This window comes from Anastrepha obliqua, chromosome 1 (genome assembly GCF_027943255.1).
Source record: "Anastrepha obliqua isolate idAnaObli1 chromosome 1, idAnaObli1_1.0, whole genome shotgun sequence".
NCBI lineage: Eukaryota > Metazoa > Arthropoda > Insecta > Diptera > Tephritidae > Anastrepha > Anastrepha obliqua.
Genome location: NC_072892.1, coordinates 158248393 through 158273998, shown reverse-complemented (window position 1 = coordinate 158273998; position 25606 = coordinate 158248393).

Here is a 25606-nt window from a genome sequence, read left to right as displayed (position 1 = left end):
AACAAAGCAAACGAACGGCAACGTTCGACATCTTGCTCTCTCCTACTTAAGTGAGCGTATATGTGTATGTATATGCGCATATGTACATATATAAATTCACGTATTTGTATTTGCATATGCCTTCTTATTGATTATTATTAATTTGATTTACTTGAAGAATTTAAAATAAAACCAAGTTTGTTAATAATACCTGTTGTTTTAAAGTTATTATTATTTTTTGACGTGATAACGTCTTATAATTCTATGTAGCCGGCTGCACGCACCAAAAAATGCGTCGTTATCTTGCTCATGCGTCGTTACCTTGCTTGAACAGCATGTTATGTTATGTTATGTTATGTTATGTTATGTTATGTTATGTTATGTTATGTTATGTTATGTTATGTTATGTTATGTTATGTTATGTTATGTTATGTTATGTTATGTTATGTTATGTTATGTTATGTTATGTTATGTTATGTTATGTTATGTTATGTTATGTTATGTTATGTTATGTTATGTTATGTTATGTTATGTTATATTATGTTATGTTATGTTATGTTATGTTATGTTATGTTATGTTATGTTATGTTATGTTATGTTATGTTATGTTATGTTATGTTATGTTATGTTATGTTATGTTATGTTATGTTATGTTATGTTAATGTTAACTCATTCTCTATATCCATACAAAATATCTATCAAACAAATAAAATTAAAATTTTCTTTTGAAAAATGCAACCATTCAACCAGTATTTTCTTATGACGTTATCACGTTAAACTATCGTCAGTAAACCGACTTTACAGACAACCTCTTTTTTTCCAAGCTCTTATGTAGTAAGTAAGGCTGCGTTTGTTTGTTTCTTTCGAAAGGCTGAAAACTTTAGTCAAATCAATAAATTTACAATTAATATGTGGAAAATTTGTCTCTTACAATTGTTTTACGCGCGCCCATGCGCTTTCATCAACGTCTAAAATAGAAAAGGAAAGTAAATTTGCTTCTGTTTGACAGCTGTTGATTGGCGAATGAGAGAAACGTAGAGGTGAGAAAATGCGAAATGGGTTGCCAAAGTGACCTTTCGCAACTACCACTAATCTCTCCAAGTGCGTTTAATGAAAATCTCTTTACTACATTTTTGAATAGTATTTATTTTTAATGGTAGCCGCCGTAGCCGAATGAGTTCATGGGTGACTACCATTTGATGGATCTCATGTTCAAAACCAACTGTGTGTATAAAATACCTACATGTTTTTTCTAGTAGCGGGCGGCCCTCAGCAGGTAATGACATTTCTTCGAGCGTATTTTGTTAATTAATTTTATTTTTATACGGTTTGTTTTATTCAGTACAAAATACTCTATAGACTAGACAAAAATATATTGCCAAACTTGGCCACTAAAATTTTAGCAATTAAAATACAATAAGTAAAATATTAAGCAACTGAATTTAATTTTTTTACAAAATTATATTTAGATAAATCGAAACCCAGTCTCAGTACAGTCTCTAAGTGCGCGAGCAATGGGTGCATTACTCGGTAAATTAGTCTTAAAGTTTTTCCCATAAAAAGGTTATACATTAAAACTTATCCGCTCAAATAGAATTGGACAGTCGACGCCAAACAACACTGAAAATAAACGAAAGTGGAAAAACTGATATTCTCTTTCCTAGAGATTCTATTTTTATTAGCATCCAATGAAGCGACGCTTGGAGTGCTTGAGAGAAAGATTCTGCGTAAGATTTTTGGACCTTTGGCAACGGCGAATATCGCAGGCGATGGAACAATGAGCTGTAGGAGCTTTACGACGACATAGACATAGCGCAGCGAATAAAGATCCAGCGGCTACGTTGGCTGGGTCATGTCGCCCGAATGGATACAAACGCTCCGGCTCTGAAAGTATTCGATGCGGTACCAGCTGGTGGCAGTAGAGGAAGAGGAATGCCTCCTTTGCGTTGGAAAGATCAGGTAGAGAAGGACTTAGCTTCACTTGGTGGGTCCAATTGGCGCCGGTTAGCCCAAGAAGGAAACGACTGGCGCGCTTTGTTAAACTCGGTCAAAATCGCGTAAGCGGTTAAAGCGCCAATTAAGAAGAAGAAGAGCTGAGAATTATAGGATGTAATAGGAAACTCAAATCATAGGGCAGCTCCGTTGGGGGGCAGCTGAGGTACAAACAGAGTCAACCTTCTTTTGGCGGCAATTAGAATGCCTCCACCTTTTTCTGCTATTGTGAGAAAACATCAACACAAATTGGAGAAAGAAATCGGCTCAACAGAGGATGTAAGCACCAATTACTAGGTTGTTTAATAAGTTTTGCGGTTTGCAAAGAGAGGGCGTTGCTACTAGCCTAAAGGGAAATTTATGAACGAATATTGGAAGTGTATAAGAACTTTTCGCTTAGTAGAGTGCAATTAGTGTTGTTGAATTTAAACGTGGTCGTACAAGCCGTGAAGGCCTGCACCACAAAATCGTAGAAAAAATACAAGATATTGTATTGGAAAATCATCAAGTGGCTGAAAAAGATTCATTGGGGGTGAAGTATGGGGTTTCAGAAAGCTGTGTCCACAATGGGTGCTGCATTCGCTAACAATGGAACGAAAACATATTCGAATGCGACTTTCTCAGCAATATTTAGAGCATTCTCGAAGGAACAACACTCTGAATGAAACTCGGATCTATCACCATGATCCCTAATTAAAACAAGAGGCTGAAGAGTGGCGTAAACCTGGTTCTTCGGTTCCGAAATGAGTTCCTGTCTAGAATTGGGCCAAGAAGGTGTAACCATCAGTTTTTTGAGATGAAAAAGGAATTGTGTTTGTGACTTACTCGCAAACTGGTAAAGCAATAAATTCTAAATATTATTGTATCCTTTTAGATCAGCTGAAGGAACAAATTTGAGAAAAAAGACACAGTGTGAAAAAGACAAAAAATATTTTTCATCAAGACAATGCACCGTGTCTAAAGAGCGATTTGACAATGGCCAAATCCATGAATTAAATTTCGAATTGTTATATTTAGCAGATTGGGCTCCCAGCGACTTCCAGCTGTTGCCAGACCTAAAAAAATGCGAGCATGGAAAACGTTTTTCGTCAAATGATGAGGCCATAACAGCTGCAGCACTTCCAGCAGATTCTCTCTCTCTGATTGGAACAAGTTTATTGATGTTCAGAGAGGCTGTATTGAATAATAAAGTGCATTTCAAACCATAAAATTGAGCTTTTCTTATCGAACTGCAAAACTTATTAAGCAATCTGGTATATATTGTATATGTAAGTAGTATAAGGATACATATTTTTATTACCTATACATTCTTTATTTTGCCGATTCGTATATTTCATTCTATATGCACGTACTTTGCATAAATAGCAGATAATAAATTCGAGATTATTTATGTTCCTCTAAAATTAATTTGCCGTAAAATTTACGCAACATAAAAACCTAAACAACTGCCAAACTAGAATTTATGCGTTTCTAAAGATTGCTTTCAAATAAGACCATTTATTGCCCTCTGCCCTTTCCGTATTTGGTTGATATTCCTCGCAAGCAAATGTCTCATGAGATACAACTTTTTCACAACGTGCCTTTCTCAATGCGCCATTCGATGGGCTACTTTATTGCGATGGGCCGATTTGACTAAATAAAAATGCCCATTTTGTCAATTGAGTTATGCTCGCTGTCATATTTTCTGTCGTAACTTACTGAGCCAAACAAGAGGTAAGGAAAATTTTGTAAAAAAAAAACAAAAAAACTTTTGGGTTACTCATATCAGAAGGTGTCATTGAAACGCAAATATTTAAGTTGGAAAGGCCATGTCACGCAAAGTTACTGATTTGCAGTTGGAAAAGGTATTTGCGTGTGACAAAGTTGGCAGCTGTTTCCCAGTGGTCGTGTGTAAACTTTTTGATTACAAATTCATATAAATGTGCACAAGTGCGAGTAGCGTGGCGATTCTTCTTCGTGCTGAGTTCATAATGTAAGACTGAAGATAAACAGTAAAAATATGTTGGATCGCATGATTATACCTCAATCCATCATGAAGCATTAGTTGGTGGCTTCGTGTAACTTCGCTGGGTTAAAGAAACATAGTTTTTTGTTTTCGACGACCTTAATGTCAGTTACGATTTTTTTTTGTTGTTTCAAAATAAATGATTGATTAAGATTTCTGTTGATGATAATTTCAGCTGCAGCTTCTGGGGCAACACTGCGTTAAATTGAGTAAGCAAACGAAAAAAATGAATTTTGAAAACTTTTATGTTTATGTTTTGCTTATGAAGTAAAAAGTATTTCCGTTTAGTCTCAGTTATTTATGATACAATATTTTAGTTAAGATTGAAGTCGTTTGGGAACAGAGGAGTTCCTAGTGAGAGTTCATAACTTTGCTGTTATTGAGAAGTTATTTCGTAGTGTTGTTGTTGGTGTTGATGTTGTTGTAGCAGCATAACTATTGCCTATATATGTACAAGGAATGCTGCTGGAGTAACAGTCCTTGGCGGGATATAAATCCAGGTGATTCAGGTAACGTAGAACCGACTGTGGTGGGAAACTTTACCGTTCCGCTTTATGTGTTCTACTGTCAAACAACCCCGGCTGAGACAGTCAACATAGGATAGATTCACTCAATGGTCATGCTCAAGGCCTATATCGCTTTTGCATATTGACAGAGACTATGAGAGCGAGACTATATGGAGAGAGAAATATTCGGCCCTATACGATTAAGAGACGATATATACCGTATACGGTATAACCACGATCTCAGTGTTTTAATCGCGAGACTAAATGTAACGCGGTTTATAAATTCGCAAAGATTACGTTGGTATCGGCACGTCCTAAGAATGAGCAGTGAAAGAGCGATCAGAACAGTTTTTGAAGCAAATCCTGAAAGAGCAAGTAGGAGAAGCCGGCCAAAGCGATGATGGTTGCAAGACGTAGAATACGACACACGAAAGATGAGCATCTCATAACATAGAGCGAGTGCGGGCGTATTGTAGCGAAGACAATGGCCCACTTCGGTCTTTAATGCCAATATGATGATGAAGATGAGAAAATGAGAGATTACAATGAGGCTGGCGGTCTCTCGCCCCTCTTAAGGTCTTTGATAGTCGACTCTCTCTATTCATGAAAACACAGACGTTCTGCCACTTTATAGCTAACATAGAGCCATGATGGTTTTCTAGTTCGGTCCGTATAAATGCACAAAACATCCTATTTAAGATGCATGGTGCATCCCAGAGTAATTGTAATAGTAGGCCTAGCAAAGTAACTTAGGAACAGTTTGCGCTGAAAAGATGGTAGGCTTAGTTCTGCCTTCACGCTCAGCCTAAAACATATGTCTTGCTGGGTAAGTGACATATTTAGGGATAATTTTGAAAACGAGCATTATGTGAAAGACCCACGTCGACTTGAATGTAAGGTTTGTGATCTCAGATCAGCCATGAGGCAAAGTGGCACACAATTAATTACCTTATCGGAAGATTTATAATTTTTGTAAATGACGTCATATTTAACAGCTGGAGTATACAAACCGTAAAACCAAATAAAGATTCCCATTACTCAAAGTAATTTTTTAATAATTTTAATAATTTAGTAAAAAAATTATTAAAAAAAATAAATTGGATATCTCCTTTCCCGCTGGCCCCAATGATTTACTAGTGGCCAAAGTAGCGGGTATAAGTACTTTGTTTTTCTATCTCTAAGAGAACAATTTAGAGATCCCGAAATTGCTTTAATAAATTTGGTAATAAAATCGTCTGGCCTAAATCGAAACTGGAATGAGTGTCGGGTGTTATCAGAGAACAACTTTAGATCCTCTGCCGACGGTCTTTGAATCAGAATCTTTTTTTCATTACTCAATACAACAAAACTTGAATTGACTGCTGATAGGGCAAGCACGAGATTAGCTTTTGAAGCTCAACTCAATAGAAATAAGCTGGAACTCAAGTGAGTACCAGTATGCTGTGGATCAGGTAAATAAATAACTGATGAATTACGAAACTGCTAATAAGCGGATCAACCAATGAAGCCAGAGCGTGCCAAAGACCAAACGCTTAGCCTATCATAGACCAAATTTAATAGAAGTGGGTCCATATGAAAAAAAATTTCAAAGAAGTGCTTCTTAAGGCAAGATTGGGAAGTAGATAAATTTATTATAAAGTCTGTGGAGAAATGAAAAATTGTTTGTATGGTATGAAAACTAGTCTAAACTGGCAAAATTTTACTAAAACTGGTAAGGGAGGAATTTGAATGGCGATTTTTTTTTGTTGGTGGCCCGACTGTAGGGACAACTTAGAATAATAAAAGGCTAGTTCTACAAATAACCAATAAAAGTAAAGATATAGGGATTATATAATAGAAAAAAAGGATTTTTGTTACACAGAGTACAAAAAGCCATCAAAATCGGTTCAGGACTCTTTTTATATCGTTTATTGCTGTATGAATAGATTTTCATTATCACTTTTCTTTTATTATTATTAATTATTCAATAACTAAGATACCATTTTGTTTACTTACTAGATAGTAATTTTTAAAATTTTTCGATCTAAGTACTTTCTTATTTAATTCTTCTTGGATTTTCTTACCGTTTTGTTTATTTTTCGATTTAATTATCAGTAGAATCTCCTTTCTCAATTTGGGGGTTACCTTAATAATATTTGTTTTAACATTGCCTTTTAAAATTCTGCGTAAGATTTGTGGGTCTGGACAGGCAGACGGTCATAAGTTCGGTGTTAATATATATGCACATGGAAATTTTCAGCCGTCCAATCTTGTGGCGCCATCGCTTGTGTGAAGGAGCAGAGTCTTGCTGAAAGATGTATGGGCTGTCACTGCGTATGCTATCCATATATCCTCGATATATGCAGCAGAATCCACTCGAAATCCTTGAGTAAAGAAGTGTGGTGGCATGACATGACTTGACAGTGGCTGAAAACTTCATGTGCATGATAGCCGAAACCTCTTCTGAATTGAAGCATAGCCATCTGCCATTTCTGGGGTTGGTCTTTTGGTCATGGTTAACATTTTTTTCATCAGAAAAAAAACCATACATTTCTAGCGCCTCAGCGTCTTTAATTTTATTTAGAAGACGTTGTAATTCGCTGTTCTCGTTTTTCCTCCGACATAATCTGTCTTCTTCCCATAACGAAGGATTTATACCGGCGATTTTCATGGACAACTCGACGGATAAGACCCTCAAGAACTTTAACCTCGTTTGCAAGGGCCTTCATTGATTTTGAAAGGTCCTCGTTAAAGATCGCTTGCACTTCTTGAATAAATTCTGCAGATCGGACAGTGTCATAACGTTCTTCGTGATTTTTGCGTTTTGCTACAGATTCTGCATTCCCGCCTGATGTGTCCAATTCACGGTGAACGTTCTGAATGCATAAACGGGCGCACTTAAGAAAATTGGAGATTTCTAAGTCGGTGTGATTTGCACATAAAGCGACGATAACTGCATGTCTCTTCATTTTTTGACTTAAATTGCAATATTAAAAAAGAAAAATAAGGGTTTCGGCGTTATAACTAAATATATGCATGGCCTCAAGTACCGTATGCAGCCTGTACATGCATATAGGTACAACATACAGAAAAAGAGAAATGTCTACATGTAAGAGCCAACATCACACGAAATTTAAAAAGAAATTAACTTATGGCTCACCCTGTAAATTTTAAACGTTTTCAAGGATATTGGAAAGTTGTAAAAATACATATCTAGTATGAGAAAAAAACAATGAATTTTGTTTGAAATTATAAATTTTTTAACTTAGTGGCCTCGAGACACACGAAGTCTACTCACAAATTCCTAGCGAATTTTTTTCACTTCACTTGTTCTAACAAGAATTTAAAGTACAGTTATTAAAAACCCTATTTTCATTTTCTTCCTGCATTTTTTTTTACTTTAACACACATTTTCATTACTATTCACGTTGCCAGTAGCGTATAAAAGTATTAACGTGACTCTGCAGCAATTCGCTCATGTTGCTCATACGCCGTGTACAGCTACAACCTTACGCTTCAGTTTACCAACCTCAAGCTGCGAATTTTTGTCGTAGATTTGCATTTTCTCACCATCTGCATACTTATAATTTGTATAAAATTGCCAAGGCAGCAGCACACGCTAACCAGAGGCATGCGAGAGAGCGAGAGAAGAAGTGGGGGAAAAAGGAATGAGTAAATGTAGGTAAATTTTTATATGCAAGCATTCCAAGCTAAGTCGCTTGTATTCTCCAATGGATTTGAGGTGAAAAGAAAATAAAAAGTGAATGCGTTAGAAAAATCGGTTAGACTTCATGTCGCCTGCAGGTGTTTCAACTGTTAACAGGGGCAGTGAATTCACTGTTGTTTTTATGGATAGAACAGCAAACACGTAGAAAGTTTATTTAGCATGGGGAGTTGGATTTAGAATTTTAATTCATAAATATGTAATTTTTAGAAGTCATATATTTATTAAAGAGAAAAATTCAATCAATGAACATTTTTTTTTATCCCGAAGACGTTTACACCTTCTTCTGAATTATTTAAGAATGAATTTCAGTTCTCCTCACTTATAGTAGAACTTATTTAGGACTTTCTCTGATACCTTTTCGATATCTCAGTGTAATGTCAGAGCAGCCAAATGACTTTTGAGGTTCCAGAATTACTAAATTTCGATATTACTATTTGATAGTATTAATTTAATTAAATTTAAGTAAAATAAAATCTATCTGTTACAGTTTTAATCCATTTAAAGTAAGAAAATAATTAGGAGACATCGATACCTTGAATGCAAAATGGGGTAGGAAGCATTTCTATAATGTGGCCATATGACTCATCAGAACTCCTCCGAGGCCATGTAGCTGTTACCTAGCAAACTCTCTTTGTTTGATGGCGGTCTTATGCACTTTCTCCATACAACGAATATGGAAGAAAACACCCAACAGCGTAGGGGAGAGAATTGACAAAAACTAACGCGATTTCTCAGTCACTCGAAGCTTGTTCCAAAACTCAATAGACTATAAAACGGCATACATGAAATTTTTCTATAAAATTTCCCTCGTTGTCCACGCAAGGGACCCACAAAATTTGTCCATTGAGATACCATACAGAGGAAAAAGATAGGGAAGAGAAAAAACAGGTGGAAAATAGAGGACGGAGCTTAGGATTGGAGGATGACGATGAACAGTGCATTTCCATTGTTGTTAACCGCTTCAAGCTTCTGGCGAAATTTACCAGGTGAATGTTATTTAACCTGCTACATACACAGGTGTAGCAAAAAAAGGAAAGGCCAGATGTGTGAATCTTAGCCCGACGAGAGCAAGGCATCTGAGAAGAAGGTGCTGGGATGATTCCACCTCGTCCTCAAGACAGCTTCTGTAGAAAGACCTTGGCGCAATCCTAAGCCTATCCTAATGGACAATGCCCGGTAAGGATACCCACCGAATTCGAATTTGAGGGCTGCGGCGGTGAGCCTTAGCCCCTCGAGCGCCTTCGATCAACCTATAGCCAAAAGAGTCTCGCGCCGTTGGACATTTGCGCACTAATCCAGCGCTCGCTGAGTTGACGAGAGACCCATCGTTCCAGAAGTAGACCACAGGTTCTTAAGGGAATCCCAATCTTTTGATTTCGCGATGAAACCGTCTCTAGGGCTCCCCTGTCTAGCCAGCTCATCAGTACAGCATTTCCGTTTATACCGGTGTGACCGCTGTGAAATGAGCCTAATATCGAAGTATTGGAATGCAGTCGAGATAGAAGTTAGGCATTCCCTGACTAACTTTGAACGCACGATCAATGAGCTCAAAACCCTTGTTGCCGCCTGACTGTCGGAGTAGATATTGACGTCCTTACAAGTAATTACAGAATTAAGCAACCAATTCACTTCTTCCTTAATTGCGCCTACCTACGCTTGCAAAACACTACAGTGGCCTAGAAGCTTAATTTGAGCTTGATGGGGTGCTCCTCATAAAATATTCCCCGATCAACCCTTCCGTCCAGCTTCAAGCTATCCGTAAACATGTTTACCATGCCCTGTCTCCAAATGTTGCACACCGCACACTCTTCCCTTGAGGGAATATGCTTGAGAGCAGTACCGCTCGGACCCAGCGTGAGTGTACATTGATCAAAGGCTATGTGAATGCACTCAAAGTTCACAACAATACTAGAGTGTCCGTAGCTTAGGCTGTGCTTATGGCCCGAGCACATCAGTCTGATTGCTTCGTGTGCAGCGGCAGTTTTCCTTGCGATGTCCACGAGTGCCACATGCAGCATAGCTTTGAGCGCTAGAGTTGGAGTAGTCCGAAGCGTTCCAGTGATACGAATGAGAGCTGATCTTTGGACCCTCTCTAGCGAATTCCACCAGCCAAGGACTCTATTGATCAAAATTAGCTTCACAATTGGCTGTGATTAAAAAGTGTAAGATTTTTATAGATTTTTTTGTAGTTTTTTTTTTTAATTTGCACAAGGCTGAAATTAGGATTTATATGGTTTTTGTAGGAAAATGAATGGCCGTAGCCATAGCCGACCATTCGGTCAGTCATTTGAGACACAATACAAATTCTTGCCCCATTTGAATTAACAACTATGCAAAAATTGTTCAGTTTTCTTTGTTTTGAGCTAATCGAGCATCCATTTTATACCTCACCCTACTTGCAATGCCATCGTATATGCTTCAGGTAAGAATATATGGGCAATTAACTGAATTTTTCAGAAGGCGAACTAAAAAATTGAACACAAGCAATTCGAATCTGCAACGCAGAGGACTTAGGTGAGGTTGGGTTGGGCGGCGGTTAGCCAACACACTTAGACTTAAATAGTCCCATTGTGAAACCACTGGAGCCCGTTCCTCACACTCCTGAGTCTTCTCTGAACCAGCCTGCGGATTTATTGAATTTTGTTAATTTCAGCAACCCTATTGAGAGACCTCTTCAATGTTATCAAGAAAGGTGAATCGAAGCGTGGAAATTCTTTTTCTGTATAGAGCAATGCATGGACGCAGGAGGTGTTCCACGTTTCCTTACCTTTAATACAGATAGCTTTAACAAAAGTCATTATGTGGTACCCCCAGCCCTGTTAGAACCCCTATCGTATTTCTTATTCCTGTTTCCGAAGATTCAGTAGTGATTTTATGCGGCCGTGGTCTTAAATTTATTAGCAGACAACGGGATTCGTAAGATGGTAAAAATTCTGTAAAGTTTAATGAAAGCAGCGGAAAGGTAATAAATATGTTTTTAAGTTGTTCTGTGCGTCTAAATCCAGTAATCCTGTATGCTTCCTACAAAATAAATGTATTTGTTTATTTGTTAAGAGTTTAACTTCTTTAATGTTAATAAAGACCTCTTTATTATAATATTATAATAATTATCGAAGGTAACGCCTTTTACATGGTTTGCCCGACAGCGGGTAAAATGGTAATCGATCGGTGCAAGGCCCGGAGAATACGGCGGATTCCGAAGGACCTCCCATTCGAGCTCTTGGAGTGCGGCTTTGACGACTTGTGCAACATGGGGTCTGGCGTTGTGTTGAAGGGGTAAGGTTTGATCATGTTGATCAGGTCTTTTCAGTCGAATAGTCTCGTTCACGCGGTGTAACGGAGCAAGGTAGAGCTCCTTGTTGACCCTGGCATTCTTTTCGAGCATTTTCTAGTGCACCATGTCCTCCTAGTCCCGCCAGACACATCTCATGACCTTCTTTGGATGAAAATCCGGCTTGACTCTCGGCTTTGGCGTACCTCCACCCACTCCTTTATTTGCTTCAAATTGGTGTATCGGCTCCACTTCTCATCTCACGTGACGATTCGGTGCAAAAAGCGCTGTTTATGTGCGCATGTTGCTCGAGAAGCAATTTGAAGTCGACTTTCCTCGTTTTTTTCGTTGAGCTCGTGAGGCAGCCAGGCTCCCGATTTTTCGTTAAACCCCATTGAACGAAGGTGACTGAGAATCGTTTTATGTTCGCAGCACATTTTTCCCGCCAATTCATGACTGGTCTGGTAAGTGATCTCCTTCAAAAGTGATTCGAGACGTTCTCCATCGAATTCAGAAGGCCTTCCGTTGCAGGACGTGTCAAAGTCACCATCTTAGAACTTTGCAAACCATTTCCGCGCTATAGACTCGCCTATGACATCTTTTTCATATACGTCGCAAATGGGCTGCTTCGGCAGCTTTTTGACTTCGATGAAAGCAAAGAAGATCAGGTGTCGAAAGCGTTGATTTTTGCCTCCTGGGTCTTCCATTTCTAAGCCTCAAAACTAATAAAACATTAAATAATTCAAAAATACAATTAACATAGTTTTGTCGAGCAGAAAAAAGATTTCTATCGAATGAACACTTACCATTTACCAAACAACAAACAAATCGTTGTGAAATAAAAGAAAATATTAAAACGCTATGAATTTATTTCCCAACCCAATATAAAACTCGTATAAAGGCATTTTTTTTAACGACTTAATTTTGTTGTTGTCATGTACGCAGACTTTTTCTACCGAGTGTAAGTAGTAAAATTTAGAAATGAATGTTGGATCTGAAAAAGCAATCAGCAGCCAATAAATAAATAAATTTTAAAATTAACCCAGCAAGTCAGTGTCTTGCGATCATTTTCTAGTTAATTCCATTTCGTTATATTTTCTCGTATGCCTATGGGGAGGACTGTATCCTTAATCCCTCCCCTCTCTACGCTACTGTAATCTAGGCTTGTTAGGCTTGTGCGTTATTATATTTTATTTTTTTTGCCTTCTGCTCCCTCGCTTGCATATGATGAGCTATCTCACACTCTCGCTGTCATTTTTGTTTGCGTACTGAAATCCTAAACTAGCGCAGAAGACTCTCGTTTGCTTGGCTAAACACATTACGGTTTGTTGTAGAAGAGCATTCAAAGGCTTGATAGGTTGTGTATGTGTATGTGTGTGTGTGTGTGATAAATGAGTTTCTATTGTGGGCTGTGTACAAGCATATTTGAAAGAACGAGTATAGGATAACGAATATGCAGCAATGCCGACATAGTTGGCTACAAAAATGTGTCGTGCACCTAGAAACTCCGCCTTCACTGGTATTCATTTACAAAGTGGATATGTGCGCATTTGTTTGTGATATAAAAGGCTTGCAAAAAATGTACTTGTGCTAGTGTAATAAGGTATACTAATGAAGGAATTGCGTCGGCGATAGGCAGAAAATATTTTGTGTAGTTAAAGGGAAACGCTGCTTTCATGCCTCCGAAGCAGGGAAACCGAAGACAGCAAATAAAGCAGGAAATATAGGCGCGCATAAAAATTACATTTCACACAATCTTCTTACTTCGCAATGTGCAAATTTAAATGAATTGGTAATTGAAAATGTTGTGAAATGTTAAATTTAAATATAAGAACAATTTTTTATCCAACCTAATTTTATTGAATGCCCTATTTATGCTGGTGTATTAAAGTCGCCTTAGCCGAGCGGGTTTATCACTAAAACTTTAGTGATTAAATCAGTCAGCCCTTGGCAGATAAATGTAAATATTCGAGTGAATTTATGCCATGACATATTTTGAAGAAACCGAACGGCCGTTTAGAGCCTGCATACAATGGCAGACAAACGCCAGTCGGTGGTATGCTTACGCGTAACGTAGTAACGCTTTGTGAGATATGGAGAATTTATTTCAAGAGGGAATATTTAAGCTCAAATGGAGCACTTGAGGTAGTTGCTGTTATTATTATTATTATTATTAGAAGGCAATTACGCACTGCGACCAGAGCTGATCTGTTGTGAAAGGTCTATTTTTGTAACCCTATAGTTTTAGGCGACCGCCGTAGCCGAATGGGTTGGTGCGTGATTACCATTCGGAATTCACAGAGAGGTCGTTGGTTCGAATCTCGGTGAAAGCAAAATTAATAAAAACATTTTTCTAATAGCGGTCGCCCCTCGGCAGGCAATGACAAACCTCCGAGTGTATTTCTGCCATGAGAAAGCTCCTCATAAAAATATCTGCCGTTCGGAGTCGGCTTGAAACTGTAGGTCCCTCCATTTGTGGAACAACATCAAGACGCACACCACAAATAGGAGGAGGAGCTCGGCCAAATACCTAACAGAAGTGTACGCGCCAATTATTTATTTTTTTTTTTATAGTTTTAGGCTTTTTAAAATTTTTATCCCAACTTTGGGCTTGTTGTTCCAAAGATTGCATGGAGATACTACGATACCGCCAAGGTGATGAAGTCTCTGTCTGCCCAACGCAGGACATTCATAAAGCACATGTTCTGAGCTTTCTATGTCCATTTCGCAAAAGCGGCAGTCATTGTTCTCAGATAGACCAACATTATTTAGATGATACCTCAGGCTGCAGTGACCTGTAAGATATCCTGTTAAAAGACGCAGATCTACTCTGCTTAATGAGAGAAGCTTGTCAGATATTCCTTTGTTGGGCCTTAGGAATAGTTGGGCTTGACGCTGACCGTCACAGTTTAGTCAGTGTGCAGCAAGTTTTCTTTCTTCCCATTTCCCTTAGGAATTCATTAATGTGGCCTTTTAGCCACAGAAAGGCTCAGAGAAAGGCTCAGGACCAGTAAGTTGCATATTTGCTCCTTGTTTTGCAGCCATCATCATCAGCCATTTCATTTCCCTCATGTCCTTCATGTCCCGTAATCCAGCCTAGTGTTACTATGTTGAGGTTACCTAACTTGTTGAGAAGGTTTAGGCAATCATTTACCAATTTGGAGGTGATAGTTGTTGATAGAAGGGCTTTTAGAGCCGCTTGGCTATCTGAAAGTATGTAGATGTGAGTACCTCTTATTTTCCTGCTAAGGCATTCTCTCACACATATTTCAATGGTATGTATTTCTGTCTGGAATATTGTTGGGTAGAGTCCCATCGAAATCGATTTTTTGAATTTAGGCCCATTGAGACCTGCCCCTGTTCTACCATTTTCCAATTTGGACCCATCAGTAAACCATAGCGGAGAGCCAGGTTTGAAAGTGATAGAATTAGTTCTCCAGTCTGTGCGTTCATTAATTATAACTTGGAAGTTCCTGAAGAGTATTGGTTTCGGTGATAGTATATCATCCCTATGAAGAATGGGACTATGTAGGAAGTCTTCTAAGATCTTTAAATGTCCTTTCATATCCCCACTTTTAAGTTCAGTTGCTGTTAGTAATTTTGTGCAAAAATTTCGAGAGACCGGATCACTAGTGGACAGCACTGAATATTATATGAGAATTCGGCTACCCTGAGCTGGAGTGAGCTACTTAACCCATGGGCATCGATATGGCTTCGATCTCAATAACTCACCATGTGATTAGATTTTCGCGGAAAAATTCCGAATAATTCATTGCAAAACTATGTTCAAGTAGAGAAATTTAGCTTAGCGCTCATGATTAGTATTTGACAGCTAAACTAATTTGGATTTAGTCTGTGAGATTTGGGGAGAATGGAGAAAAATTTAACTCTAGCACGAGTTTTATTACTTTAACACATGGGCTGAAAAGTCCCCGGTGTGGCAAAGAAAACACGTTTTGTTTAGGTTCAAAATTTGCTTTATTCATCAACGTAATTTCCATCAAGGACAACGCAATCATTCCAGCGCCGCTTTAACATTTCACACCCACTTTTGTAGAACGATTTATCTTTTGCCTCAAAATAGGTCTCAGTTTCAGCGATAACCTCTTCGAAACTTCATTAGAGCGTAATTTCTTATCGGCGCGCATTTTTTTTTAAGGTCTGCGAACAGTGAGTAGTCACTGGGAGCCAAATCTGACTTTTGACACGGTGTGTTGTCTTGACGAAACGAAACAGAGCTTTCTCTTAGTCAAATGCTCATGCAATATAAAGCCAAGACGATCTTTTGACATCTTTACGATGTACGAGGTGTGTTCAAAAAGTATCGCGGATTTTGTGTTTTTTCAAAAATTATTTATTTATTCATTCAGATCTATTTCGTCCCCATTCAAAGTAAGCCCCATGAGATATTATGCACTTGTGGCAACGTATTTTCCAATCTTCGAAGCACTTCAAAAAATAATTTTTTTTTATCTTGTTCAGCTCCTCCTACGATGCCGTAGCGTCATCCTTTCATGGGTCTCTTCAGTTTCAGGAACAAGAAAAAGTCACAGGGGGCCAGATCTGAGGAATACGGTGGCTGTGGCATCATTGCTGAGTTGTTTTTGGCCAAAAAGTAGCGCACAAGCAACGATGTGTGAGCAGGGGCTTTATCGTGATGCAAGAGCCATTTTTTGTTCTTCCACAAATCCGTGCGTTTCTGGTGGATTGCTTCGCGCAAATTGCGCATAACTTGCAGGTAATATTCCCTATTGATCGCTTTAACCTGTGGCACGAACTCATGATGCACAACGCCCCTGCAATCGAAGAAAACGGTAAGAGAAACTTTTACATTCGATCGAACTTGGCACGCTTTCTTCGGTCTTGGTTCGTGCGGCAGCTTCCATTGAGATGATTGAGCTTTGGTTTCGACGTCATAACCATAAACCCACGATTCGTCACCAATTATGACCCTCTGGAACAAATTTGGGCCGTCGCGGACAGAGTCCAACATCTCATTAGCAATGTTCATGCGATGCTGCTTTTGGTCGAAATTGAGCAGTTTTGTTACGAATTTTGCGACGACACGTCTCATGCCCTAATCATTGAAAAAAATCGAATGGCACGAGCCAATCGATATGTCTGGGTTCTCAGCAACTTCTTCACTTCATCAATTTTTTCGTCTGTTGTTGAAGTGCTCGGGCGTCCGGGGCGTCCGGCACGCTTTTCGTCGTTCACATCTTCTCGGCCTTCTGGGAACTTTTTGTATCACCGATAAACGCTGCTTTGGTCCAAAGTAGCTTCTCCATATGACGCAGTCAACATTCGGAGTGCATCCGCGCACTTAATTTCGTTTGAATAGGTAAAAATCGAAGACGAACCGAAACTCGTGCAAGCAAAGCAGCTGTCAACAATTAACTGAACATTCAAAATGGCCGAACTCGTCGGCATGAGTGAGAGACATGAGTACCAACATATCGCCATAAAAAAATCGAAATTCGAATATACGTAGCCTGCGAAAATTCAAAATTCGCGTTACTTTTTGAACACACTTCGTACGCCGGACTTTTCAGCCCATGTGTTAGCCTTAATTTAGTTATGTTTGCTGTGATTTTTTTGTTCAGGTTTTAGAAAGACGAATATCCTAAATCAAAAACAATTGTGATAACATAAGATAAATTAAATAAAGGGTGTTAAATAACAGGTATTACAGATGAATGGATTGCGCTATCGAGAGATGATTAACGATTTTTTATGACCGAAATTGGATGGTATTGATCTGTAGATCTTTTATTTTCAACAAGACGGCGCTACGTGCCACACAAGCAACGAAACCATTGATCTTTTATTAAAATAACCCCTCTTATTAGAAAACCCACCTGCAAAAAAATTAACCGGAAACACATTTTTATTAAAAAAAAAAGTTTGAACAAATTCTTGTCCCCAAACGAAAAATCCCATATCTATCTGATAATTAAAAAAAGAAAGAACATTTACAAATTAACTGTTGTATATTTTTAGAAAATGTTTAAATAAAAGTGATTATTTCTTCTCAATTTTATTTTGAAACTTCTCTCCGCCAAAAAAATTCTTTCAAAAATTTGGGAAATAGTTCTTCGAAATGAACTCATCCACTTTAGAAATTTAGAATTTACGTCAAACCATTAAAACTCAGTGTGGCATTTTTCCTAAAATCCATGAAATTGGTACTATAGTGGATTCAGCGACAGAGGTGAATATCTGAATTTTCTGCGAATATTATTTGCATTTTTATAGCTCTGCATGCAATTACCAAGTGAAATTTAATGGCAACATTCAAATACTTGTAAAGTGCACATGTGTATGTATGTGTTTATGCCACATCGACTCAGAGGCAAATGCTCTCTGTTACACACTTTCTCATGCACCTAAATGCGCATATTAATTAGCCACCATTGCACCCTTTTCATACATTTCTATATCTGCAGTTGTATTTGCTAATTTATTTTCTGTCGCATGCGATTTCACTAAACGACAGTCATCTGAGAGATGTAATTTAAATAAATTTTATGTAATGTGCATGAGATTGTAAGCGTCATACCGTAGATATGAACATATCTGTGTGCATATTTACGCGTATTGACGCTTGAAAATGCCACTGAAGCAAAACTGAGATTTAAATGGTTTCTAGGGATATCTAAAAAGAGGTGTTATTTTGATATTCAAAGAAAAGTGCTATTTTTTAATATAAATGATAAATGTTTATTTCATTATAAAGAGGAAGGTATGCCGTTAACAAAGGAAAATAACATCAGGCAAATAACCATCACGACCACGCTTGCAGGACAATATCCTCTTCATGAAATTTTCTATAACCGAATTGCAAAGTGGCGGGCCTATGTCCTCGATAGCCTCACGAATTCCATCTTTGAGGTCTTGAATCGACCCTAGGCTGTTGGCGTAGACCTTCTCTTTCACGTGGCCCCAAAGAAAAAAGTCATAAGATGTTAAATCATAAGATTCTCGGTGGCCAATTGTAATCACCTCTTCGAGAGATAAATCGGTCCGGAAACTTTTCCCGTAAAAGACCAATGGTTTCGCTGCTTGTGTGGCACGTAGCGCCGTCTTGTTAAAAATAAACGTTGTCCAGATCAATACCATGAAATTTCGGCCATAAAAAATCGTTAATAATCTCTTATCTAATCTAAATAACAACAGTTATTATAAAACCCTATAAAATGTGAATTATCGCATCAGATTTCGAGAGGTTTACAATAGGTGAGCGATAGGCTTACTTAGCAATTGGACCCTTTTCTTTTCCCTTCGTTCTTCTTCTTTTTAATTTTTTGTAACTTTATTTTGTATTTTGCGTAATAATAGGTTCGGTGCTCATTCTCCGGATTTTACAACTAATAGACTGCATTTTTACTAAAAAATTCGTAAAAGTGTCATAAAAATGTCAAAAATCGCTTGATGTACAAATGCGTAGGAAAAAATGTATTACATGAAAGGTGACTTTAAATGATATTTGACACGCAAATAAAAATGTAAATGAACTAATTCGGTGGTGAGAGAAATTGATAAAATAAATATGAAAAATATTTTTCTTCCGTTGACTGGCTGAATACCGAATTCGCCGAAAATTAAATATCAAATATTCCAGTTTCATTTCTGCAAATATTTTCAGAAAAAAAAAAAAAAGGTAAAAATATTCAAGCAATTCAGCGAGATGTATAAATGTGCATACGAACAAGTGGTAAATGTGTATGCAGTGCAAAGTGGAGGCAGGTAAAAGTATATCCAGCCATAAATATTTATGTGTGTAATGAAATAAATCCAGTGGGTGGGAGAAGGATTTGGATGTTGATTTTAAAGGTCTTAAAAATTTCGCAGAAATGAACAAAACGCAATGCGATAGCGCCAATCAACACGATTTAAGGGAAAGATTGTCGGAGAAGATTAGAAAAACTGTAAAAAAAGGAAACAAATGAAGGAAGAAAGACCTAAGGCATCTAAGGCAGACGCGATTCCTTTGTATGTATGCCTTATGTGTGTAGACGTGGTGTTGCTTGCGCTTGAACGCACCTGAGACGTTTGATAAATATTCCAGACGACAGTTTTACTTTCACACAGCAACAACAATGGCTGCCAGTAGTAAAGCGTTGAGACTAAATGGTAAAGGTTAGATTAAGTGCAGCCTGAGCTAATCGGGAATGGGATTAGAGTTTGATATGGTGTTTTAAAATTATAAATTATTAAATTTGGAAAATGAAGAACAAATATTGGGTTTAATATTGAAGCACTACTTAACCCTTAGAAATTATTTTTGCTGTAAGTGGCTGCCAAAACTGATTTTACGAAACTCTTAAAACAATTGAAAAGATTCAAAATGCCTCCTAAATAATTTGTTTCATTAATTTGCCTATCACCAAATTATATAATTTTTCTTTAAGGGGTTAGGGGTAGTCAGAGGCCAGTAAAAATGATGATTTTCAATAGTTTTTTTTGCCAGTCATTTGTTTTATTTTACAAAAATAAAAGCTTGGCATTAATACACCATGTTTCGACTTGAGTTTAGCAAAATTTCAAAAAAATAAAAAAATTAATAATTGTAAAAGTTATCGCTGTTTGTGTGGAACCCGTTTCTCCAGAAGTCCTTTGCGGAGATCATCACAAGTCCTTGGAAATTCATCTAAAATCAATAGGACAAGAGAATTTAGTTTTATTAATAGATAATCTTGTGCCTGTTCGAAGCTTTTGTTTTGTTTCTCAAAATTACAATATGGCGGCCTCAGGAAGTATTTTTCAGATTTTCGAGAAAAAAACCGACAATTAATTGCTTAAAAAAAAATCGAAATTTTTGAAAAAAAATCCTTCGATCAGGCACAAGGTATTTATGTTTTTCAAAACCAGTATAAATTTTATTGAAATTTACCAAGCGGTTTTTAAGTTACAGTGATCTCCAGTTCGAAAAACATAGTTTTGAGAAAAAATGCATTTAAAGTTTTGCTATCTGCTTCGAAGCACCCGAGCGCCCTTTGTTAATTGTTGAATAACTCAAAAAGTATTTGTCACTCCAAATTTTCACACAATATTTTTAAGTTATTATACTTAAAAAAAATGCAGACACAAAAACCCCTTAATGTTGAGAAGTAGCAAATGCAGAGTGAAATGATGATGATTTATGATGATTTTTTTTTAATCGCTACAACGTGTAACAAAAAATAGAAAAAAATCAGACCCTTGAACTAACATTTAAAACAAAAAAGACGTAAATGTAAACAAAAAATTTTTTCTCAAATAACCATCAAAATCGAATATCTCAAAAATGATTAAATTTGAAGCATCATTTCATGTATCCAAATTAATGAGAAGTTATCCAAATTACAATATAATATTCTTAAATATCTAGAACGACTTTCCCGGCATTACCTTTCTACATATAGTGTAAACAAAAAATAAAAAAAATTTACATATAAAAAAAAATTTAAAATAATAATAATAAAAAGAAAAACAAAAAAAAAAAATCCAATAGATATAAAAATTATTCGTATGAAATTAAAAGCACCCGTTAAAGTATTAATCATACATAAGTAAAGTTATACCACCGTAACATTACGTTTGGTTCATTCCACAGCGCCAGTTCTGCTTACCAACAGTAGACCACTAGACGCATTATATCATAACCTCAAACTTCATATCAAGAAGGATAAGTTTGAGAATAGATTAAGATCGTTTATACCCTACGGCCTCTAATCGCTATCTTGAGGGAAGAAATCAGCTCAATGGCACAAAAACACATTCGGATGCGACTTTCTTAGCACCGCTTAGAGCGTTTTCGAAAGAATAAAGGGAATTTGTGCCTCAATTCATCACTATAAATGAAATTTGGGTCCATTACCATGATCCTAAATCAAAACAAGAGGCTAAAGAGTGGTGTGAATCTGATTATTCTGCTCCGAAACGAGCTCGCGTCCAGAAAGCGGTCAAGACACGAACGGTGTTAGCACCAGTTTTTTGGGATGCGAAAGGAATTTTATTGGTGGACTACTGTCAAACTGGCAAAAGAATAAATTTTGAATATTTTTGTAATCTTCTAGAACAGCTGAAGGAAAAAATTCGTGAAAAAATACCCACTTTGCAAAAACAAAAAAAATATTTTTCATGAGGACTATGCACCGTGTCACAAGGTAATCAAAACAATGGGTAAAATACATTATTGAAAGTTCAAATCATTGGAGCATCTACCATATTCACCAGATTTGACCCCTTGTGATTTCCATTTGTTTCCAGATCTAAAAAAAAAATCGTGCGCGGAAAGAGTTTTTCATCAAATGGTCAGGTCAACTGGGAAATTGTATTTTGCAGCGCTTCCAGATTCTTATTTCAGGGATGGAATTCATAAATTGAAATCTCGTTGGAACAAGAGTATTTATGTTCAGGGAGACTATACTGAATAATAAAGTGCATTTCAGATCATAAAATTGTGTTTTTCTTATCGAACCGTAAACTTATTAAACACCTTAGTACTTGGCCAGGTCGTTAACAGCTTTCAAGTGGACAAAAACGCTTTTCCAGGATTTGATATTTTGAGAAAAACTGCTTGCATCTAATCCATACTTGAAGACTGACTTCAAGAGCATTGACAAAACCTAATCTGTTTGATGCTACCGCAGCATGCGCCCTCATACGAATTTGCTTTTTTATTTCTTCTTCCCTGCAGTGCCTTTCGCGGCCTATATTTGAAAAATAGATACATATATTCATTAGATGTTTTACCTTTTTTGTCACTTAAAAAATTACCTTTTCTAACAAAAACGTATGTTTGCCAATGATCATTTTCGCGCAAATGCTTTTTTTTCGACAAAAACATGTGCTGGGTGCTATTATTTTTACCGCGCTATTTTGCATGCCTCTCTCCCAAATCAAAGAGACTGCCAGTAAGACAAGAGAAAAGTATCTGCAAACCAAATTACTTTTAGTCAAGTTTTACTGTGAAATAAAGTGAGTGAGCTGCTTGCTTTAGTGCTATTATTTTCACCGGCACTGTGCCTATCCTTAAAAAAATTTGACAGTATATTTTTAAAAGCCTATACTTTCGAAATATAAAAAAAATCTATTTTTTGAAAATTCTAGACCACCGAGACCCCTTAAATAATATTGTCAAAAGCACAAATCTCTTTCACATTTCTAAATTATTAAATTCCTAATTTTTGCAATAAAACTAAGAAAAATAAGAAAGCAAAGCAATAGCACAAATGTTTTCAAGCCTTTCAAAGTTTTTCAGCCTTACTTTGCCAAGGTTTGGTTTTCTACGCCTATTGATTTTTCATTTATGCCAACTGCTGCTAACCGCCCAACTATCGTATCGACGCCAACAAACTCTTGGCAAAACAGCACAAAAACCCGAAATTAATGAATGTGTTCAAACATACACACACACACACACACACATGGACACATTCATATATACATATGTGTATATGTATTGTAAATATATCGACTAGTGTGTCATCGTTCCAATCCACAGCTGCGCGCAAATTACTTCGCACAACTACAATGACATTCAATTTTTGGTAGACATTACGTCGACCGATTTTCTAGCTATCTTTTTTTTCTTCTTTCTTGTCTTTGTTGTTTTTCTTGTTTTTCTCTTCTTCCATTTCCTTTTTTTTTTTTTTTCTATTTGTAGTTGGCTACATTAAAAGCGTCATTCAGCAGACTGCTTCCGTTTTCTGTAGTTGTCGTTATCGCGGCCGCTAAAAAGCCGTTTGTTGTTTCTGTGTTTCCTTTCAATTGAAACATTTTTTCTCTTTTCTGCTTTTCCACGCTTCACTGGACACTCCTGTGTGGAACTCTTTATGTCAGCCTCTTTGTGCCCAATACGTATTGATATATGAATATGTGTGCGTGTGTGTGTGTGTGTTTCGCATTGAGTGTCGTTAACTACCAAATGGGTTGTATCTGATTGTCGTCTGGTTTGTGTTTGCTTTCCGTCTTTGCTCCTGCAATGCTTTTGAATTTTTCCGTAATTGTATCCACTTTTTTGTGCCAGAATTCTTTTAGAAGGCTTTGATTTTTCCACATTTCCTTTGACTCCTATTCCACATGCGCACCATATCTGTAAATCTGATTTCATTTAATTAAGAACCACTCACAAAATTGCTTTGCAATCTCCTCACCAAATTCAGAAATGGCTTTGTATATAAATTTTAGAATATTTAGCGCATAATCAAAGGCCTGCCTCAAGGCCAGGCTTAATACTTCGAGCTGGGTTCATGTTTTTCACTAACAAAGTCAACCTGTGATGAGCTGTTATTCGAAGGGTAAGGCTACGGTGCACTCATTCCATTCATTCCGGTAACGTAGAACCGGCTGTCATGGGAATGTGCACATTTGGGAACAAAACAACAACTATTTACAACTACTGGACCGGACAGTATTCACACAAACACTAAACGGCATTCACCGGGAAACACTTACCAACTTTCTAAGCTCCCGACCTCTGCATGCCGTCATCGGAGTCCAACCACCATCAATTGCAAACGAAAAGTATCAGCTTCCTCGCGAGATCCACGTAACTTTGACCCAATTGCATTTTGGACACTATAGCAGGTTAAACTCTTAACTATTCAGAATCGCCCCGGCATACTCAACGGATGCGAAGGCCCACCCCGCGACACTAATCAGTTTTTCACATGCCCCATCAAACCTACTCACGTAACACCCCTCTCCTTTTGAACCCAACCTGTCGAAACAGCACGCTTTCTGTGTATACCGTTGGATGAGTTAGACAAGGGCGATCGGTAACTACATCGCACAGACAGGGCTTAGTAAGCTGTAACAACAACACCAACATCTGTTATTCGTCATCTTTATCGAAAAGTTCGGTATTTTGAAGCATAAACTCATAACATTTCCACTTACGAGCTTCGTTTGTTCTTTCTTCCGTGAGTTGAAAAATCCATCTCACCCAGAGATGGAATTATCATGTAAAAATTTTCGTGCGATGACTTATTACGATTTTTGACGAGGGTGATCGAGACTGAAGTGCATTGATCCACTTACTTCGACTTTTGGGGATGAAGTACCACACTTAGCCACTGTGAAACGTTGGTACAACGGAATCAAAATGGACTCCAGTGGACTCCAAGTGAAGACCATCCAAAAATGATTTTTGGGCCAGACACAATCGAAACCAGACACAAGATCGTCATGAGATATACCGCGGGAGAAAGTTATACGTCGACAATAGAGGGACCAGCATACTTTCAATATTGCATGAGAATTTGGTCGCCAAGAAGAAGACGATGGTCTAACCATTGGTGTAATATTTTATGGAAGCAAATAAAAAAACATCCGATGAGATGCTCCTTGGAGTGTTTGAGAGAAAGATTCCGCGCAATATTTTTGGACCTTTGCACGTTGGTGACGGCGAGTATCGTAGAAAATTGAACAATAAGCTATATGAGCTTACGACGAATAAAGATCCGGCTCTGAAAGTATGCGATGTGGTACTAGCTGGTGGTAGCAGAGAAAGAGGACGGCTTCCTTTGCGTTGGAAATGTCAGATGAAGAAGGACTTGACTTCACTTGATGTTTCTAACTGGTGCCGTTAGCATGAAAAAGAGCGACTGCGCTTTGTTAAGCTCGTCCAAAACCAAGTAAGTGGTTATCACACCAATCAAGAAGAAGAAATGTAAAAAATAAGATGTTTGCTCTTTGCATACCGCATAATATAGCACGAGCCCACATACGAACTCGCATCGATTGGTGTAAAGAAATGTTGAAAAAAATTTAGCTCCAGCAGTTCAAAGCACATCGTTGACTTCGCAATAGGTGTTCCCAGAGGAGCTTAGTCCAACAAAAGTTGTTCGCGGAAGAAACACCTTAAAGCAAATGGTCTCCTGTTTTTTTGGGAAATCTGTTCATGTTGCCACTGCACCTCTAGAGAAAATGCTTCGAAAATTGGTTCAAACGAATACAAAAGTGTATTGACTTCTACGAAGATTATTTTGAAAAACACTAAAGTCAATTTTATAATCTTCTTACTACGTTTTCATTACTGGGCACAACCCTCGTATAAGTAGTTAGAGAATCTGTCCACTCGTATTGCCAGAAATAGTTATTGAGTTTGGAGGTAAAAAAAATTCGACACACCCCAGTTTAAATAGACCAATTTTATAAAT